Source organism: Lycium ferocissimum, unplaced genomic scaffold, assembly GCF_029784015.1.
Source record: "Lycium ferocissimum isolate CSIRO_LF1 unplaced genomic scaffold, AGI_CSIRO_Lferr_CH_V1 ctg14662, whole genome shotgun sequence".
Lineage (NCBI taxonomy): Eukaryota > Viridiplantae > Streptophyta > Magnoliopsida > Solanales > Solanaceae > Lycium > Lycium ferocissimum.
This window is the reverse complement of record NW_026715584.1, coordinates 23,644-29,273: the sequence shown is the minus strand read 5'-3', so window position 1 is coordinate 29,273 and position 5,630 is coordinate 23,644.

Here is a 5,630-nt window from a genome sequence, read left to right as displayed (position 1 = left end):
TGTATTTCCGGAAGAGCTTCCAAGCCTTCCTACTAAGCGAGAGATTGATTTTGCTATTGACGTGTTTCCAGACACCAAGCCTATATCTATTCCTCCTTATAGAATGGCTCCCGCGGGTGAAAGAGTTGAAGGAGCAATTGAAAGACTTGCTTGAGAAAGGCTTTATTAGGCCTAGTTCATCCCCGTGGGGAGCACCGTATTGTTTATCCGAAAGAAAGATGGCTCCTTGAGAATGTGCATTGACTATCGACACCGAATAAGGTGACGATTAAGAATAAATATCCTATTCCGAGGATTGATGACTTATTTGACCAATTACAAGGCGTCAAATGGTTTCAAAGATAGATTTGAGATCCGGGTATCATCGAGTGAGAGTTAGGGAGAAAGATATCCCTAAGACAACCTTGAACAAGATATGGCCATTTTGAGTTCGGGTGATGTCATTTTAGGCTAACTAATGCACCGGCGGTGGTGGATTTGATGAATGATGTGTTCGAGACCCTTCTTAGATTTATTTGTGATAGTATTCATCGACGATATCTTGGTGTATTCCAGAACCGAGACAGAACACGCAGATCATTTGCGTACTGTCCTTAGAGTTCTTCAAACTCGAGAGTTGTTGGCAAAATTTTCTAAGTGTGAGTTTTGGTTGAACTCAGTGACATTTCTGGGGCACATTATTTCGCCAATGGTATTCGGGTAGATAGCCAAAAAGATTGAGGCCGTGAAGACTTGGCCAAGGCCCGATCTACGGAGGTTCATAGCTTTTTAGCCTTTAGCGGATATTACGGGAGATGTGTTGAAGGTTTTCTTCTATTTACGCACCACTCCAAAGCCGACCAAAAATCGGAAAGTTTCAATGGACATATGCTTGTGAACGTAGTTTCCAAGAGCTAAAAGATAGATTGACTTCTGCCCCAGTCCTGACACTTCCAGAGAGATTGGAAGGTTATGTCGTTTATTGTGATGCTTCAGGCATTGGGCTAGGATGTGTGTTGAGGCAACATGGTAAGGTAATTGCGTATGCTTCAAGGCAATTACGAAAGCATGAAAAAGAATTATCCAACCCATGACCTTGAATTGAGTTTGTAGTGATTCATGCATTAAAGATGTGGAGACATTATCTATATGGTGTCCGTGTGGATATTTATATAGATCATAAGAGCCTTCGGTATATCTTCAAGCAAAAAGAGTTGAATTTGCGGCAACGACGATGGTTAGAATTGCTAAAAGATTATGATGTTGATATCTATATCACCCGGAAAGGCAAATGTTGTGGCTGATGCTCTTAGCCGTAGATCCATGGGAAGTTTGTGTGATGTACGACCGAGAGAAAGGAAATGGCTCGTGAGCTCCGGTAGTTAGCTAGCCTAGGAGTTCGAGTAGTGGACTCGAGGTAGCGGGGGGACTACCATTCGAAATTCGGCGGTTCGTCGCTAGTAGTGGAAGTGAAAGAGCGACAATATGAAGATCTGCAGCTAATGCATTACAGAAATACACTCCCTCAGAAGGAGAAGTCATCATTTGAGATTGCAGGAGACGGAGTTCTCCGATGCCTCGGCAGATTATGTGTTCTTGATGTGGCAGGTTTACGCCACCAAATACTGAAAGAAGCTCATTGTTCCCGTTGTCAGCAATCACCGGAGCAACGAAAATGTATCATGATCTTAAATATATATATTGGTGGAATGGGATGAAGAAAGATATAGCGAAATTCATAGCTCAATGTCCCAATCGTCAACAAGTGAAAATCGAGCACCAAAAAGCCGGGTGGATTGTTGCAAGCTATAGAAATCCACTTGGAAGTGGAAGTAATTACGATGGACTTCATTATAGGCTTACCCCGTTCTCGACGTAAGTATGATTATATATAGGTGATTGTGGATAGACTCACGAAATCGGCTCATTTCTTACCGATCGAACCACATATGTGGCGAGAAGATTATGCAAAGCTTTATGTTAAAGAGATAGTGCGACTTCATGGTGTCCCGGTATCTATTATCTCGGATGGGAACTCGATTTACGGCTAATTTTGGAAGTCCTTCCAAGAGGGTTTAGGGACTCGCTGTGAGCCTTAGCACGACATTTCATCCACGGACGATGGACAAAGTTTGAACGCACTATTCGGACTCTTGAAGGTATGTTACGGGCATGTATGTTGAATTTTGGAGGTAAGTGGGATGATCACTTACTGAACCGGCCAGGTTTAACATAGCAATGGACATCGTTACAGCATTCAAATGGCACCGTATGAGGCTTTATATGGGCGAGTGTAGATCCCCAATTGGGTGGTTCGAGCTAGGAAAGACTAAATTGATAGGGCGAGACTTGGTCCCGGCAAACATAGAAAAATTAAACTCGTACAAGATCGGTTATTAGCGGCCAAAGTCGTCAAAGTCTTATGCGGATAATCGTCGAAAGGACTTAGAGTTCCAAGTGAAAGATTGGGTATTCTTAAGGGTGTCGCCGATGAAGGGCGTTATAGAGATTTGGCAAAAAAGGAAAGTTAAGTCCCGATACATTGGGCCTTATGAGATCGTGCACAAAGGTAGGCAAAATGGCTTGCAAGTTAGATCTTCCTCTGATACGGAGTAAGTTCACCCGATTTTTCATGTTTCGATCTTCGTAAATGTGTTAGAGATCTACTAGGATCGTGCCGGTAAATGATGTTCAAGTGACAAAAAAAAGTTGACTTATGAAGAGGTACCCGTTGCCATATTAGATAGGCAAGTACGGAGGCTTAGAAACAAAGAAGTGGCCTCGATTAAGGTTTTGTGGAAAGCCTAACCGAGAAAAAATGACATGGGAAGCGGAAGAAATTATAGAAATCAAGTACCCGCACTTATTTCGGCCAGGAAGAGATCCAAGATGAGACATCAAGATCATGAGGTATGTATGTTTTCCTTTTTATGCACTTGGGTCGTGTGTAGCCAAACTCTCTATTGCTATTATGTTGTGTGCAGTGAGGCATTGTTATTATGTAAATTGTATGACGGGATGGTAGTGCCATATTATGGGGAAAACTGCGGCGAAATTTTCGCATAGAATTCGAGTGCTTAACATTCGAGGACGAATGTTCTTAAGGAAAGGAAAATATTCTTTGTCACACCCTTAATCCGATAGGGTGTGATGGGCACCGACCACCTGGTGAAGACGAACCAGCAGACTTTCGTAATACTCATGCGGGCCCGCATGAAACATAACACATAAGCACGTTACGAAAAAAAAAATTTGAAAACAAACATGCCTTTCATCATTTTTTTTTCAAATCAAATAAAGCTAGCATCGTATGAAATGCGCAAACATATGAGGTTCATAACATAATGCATAATAATACCTTAGGCTTTACATAGCCGGCTTACAAAACCGACATTTCACACACGACAGCTATGCTGCAGAAGTCTCTACCAACATCTCGGATACCATACAAAAGCACTCGGACACGGCGGCACTCCGGAGGAAATGGGGCTCGCCAATCCGGTGGAACATCTTACACTTTAACATCACCTACTCATCAGTGGTACACAACGCGGCATGAAACGCGACCCCCGAAGAAAGGGGTGATGTAAATATGTCGAGTATGTAAAGCATGGGATATAAAAGCGAGCACCGTACGAGAAACGAGAAGAACGGAAAAAGTAATACAATAACGGAACTCCTGCTTAACACTTGCTTTTGAACCATAAATTATACATATCAATACCATATTGACTCATCGTGGGAGTGAGGCAATTCGAAGAAATCATCTCGTACACGTACATAGATATAACATGCCCCGGTCATACAGTGAGGACGCGGTAGGTAAAACCATCGGATGCATATACATATATCGTGCCCGGCCCTTTAATGAGGGACGCGGTAAGTAAATACATCATATCATATACATATAACGTGCCCGGCCCTACAATGAGGGACGCGCGTAAGAAAATCATCATATGCATGTACATGTAACATGCCGACCTACTGGTGAGGGACGCGGTAAAAAATCATCATATGCCATCCTGGCCACCTCCTCCATATCATCATATCATATAACGTGCCCCGGCCCGCTAGCAAGGGGCGAGGGTAAATATAACGTGCCCAGGCCCTACGAAGTGAGGACGCGGTGGATAATGCAATGAAGTGCACGAATACATGCCTGCAACGGGACGCGGTGAAAGAGATAATAACGACTCGCACGGCAGCGAAGTAGTGAAACCATATGCACAAATCATCATATACATACAGTGACATACATAACTTATCATGAAGTGACGTTAACCGATGTGGGATTGGCCTAAACCAATGTGGGATTTGCCTAAACAGGATGTGGAATTTGCCTCTGCTTGGGTTTGCCCCGCCGTTAGGTTTGCCCGTACCCGGCTCCGATTCAGCGATTATATTCCGGAATACATACATATAACATATAACGTGGCATATATACACGATGCACCCGGCCGAAAGGGCTCGGCGTACGGACACATCATATTTCGAGAATACGGCATAGGGCGCACAATATCATGTAGGCCCGAGGACTTGGCGAAAAATGTAACAACGAATGCACGAGCTGAATCGTGAGTAACCGAATACGATTTAAAATATTTTCAAAGACTCGGAGGTTAATCAAAATGAACCATCATTTATAAGCCAAAACGATGAGTCAAATCAGATTTTCTTCCGAATATCACTGGAACATATCAGGCCGTACTTTAGAAACCATAGTTACGTATCGAAATCAGATGCATGAAAATCCTTATTTCGGACTCAGCCAGGTAAATAAGTAATCATACTCGGGGGTCGGAAAGATAGTCATATTGAATTAACAAAAAATAGGTCGTTAGAACCAAACATAGAGAGTCGCGGGACCCGCGGACGAGCGTCAACCCAATCCGGGCCCCTGTGAAAATTAAAGTCTTTACTCGTCATGAAGTCATTTGCGAAGATATCAAACGATTCGAGCTTTTCTTGAAAATTACGGTCGTTCGTAGTTTGGAATCGTTTGGGAACAAAACTGTTTTGAAAGCAAAACTTTTGCTGCAACTTTTGAAATTTAGTCATACAAAGACATAAGATCCTTTCGGAACAAACCGTATATAGTGTTTCAAATCCAATCATATCAAGGACATACGGATCATGGCTTGACCATATTAAGGATGCCAACATCACAAAGCAAATATGAATCATAAACGTGTTCGGATTTTACGAATAGGAGTACCCCAAAGGCTCGCGCGTATCATAGCTTGATCTCTACAGACATGCCAAAAAAGAAGGAAAGGTAAGCTACTACATACCTCGCTTGTTTCCTTAGCTAATCCAAACGGCGGCTCGGCTCCCAGGAAGGTCTACACAACGTCAATAAGTATCAACCGTTAGCTATAAGCATTTAGGGATTCAATTCCAAACTACTTTTGATTCTCGAGAAATTTAGGCGACGCCTCACACATAAATCCAACAACCGAGGAATTCAACTAGAGCCAATATCAACAACAACACCAACAACCATTCCAACAACATCAATAATCAATTCAAAACGCATTCTAACATTGATGACTCCATTCTACATGATTCGACGATATTCATGCATATTCAATTCAACTTCATATATTCACATTAATATCAACGATCCCAAGTTCACGTACTAATCCAAACCA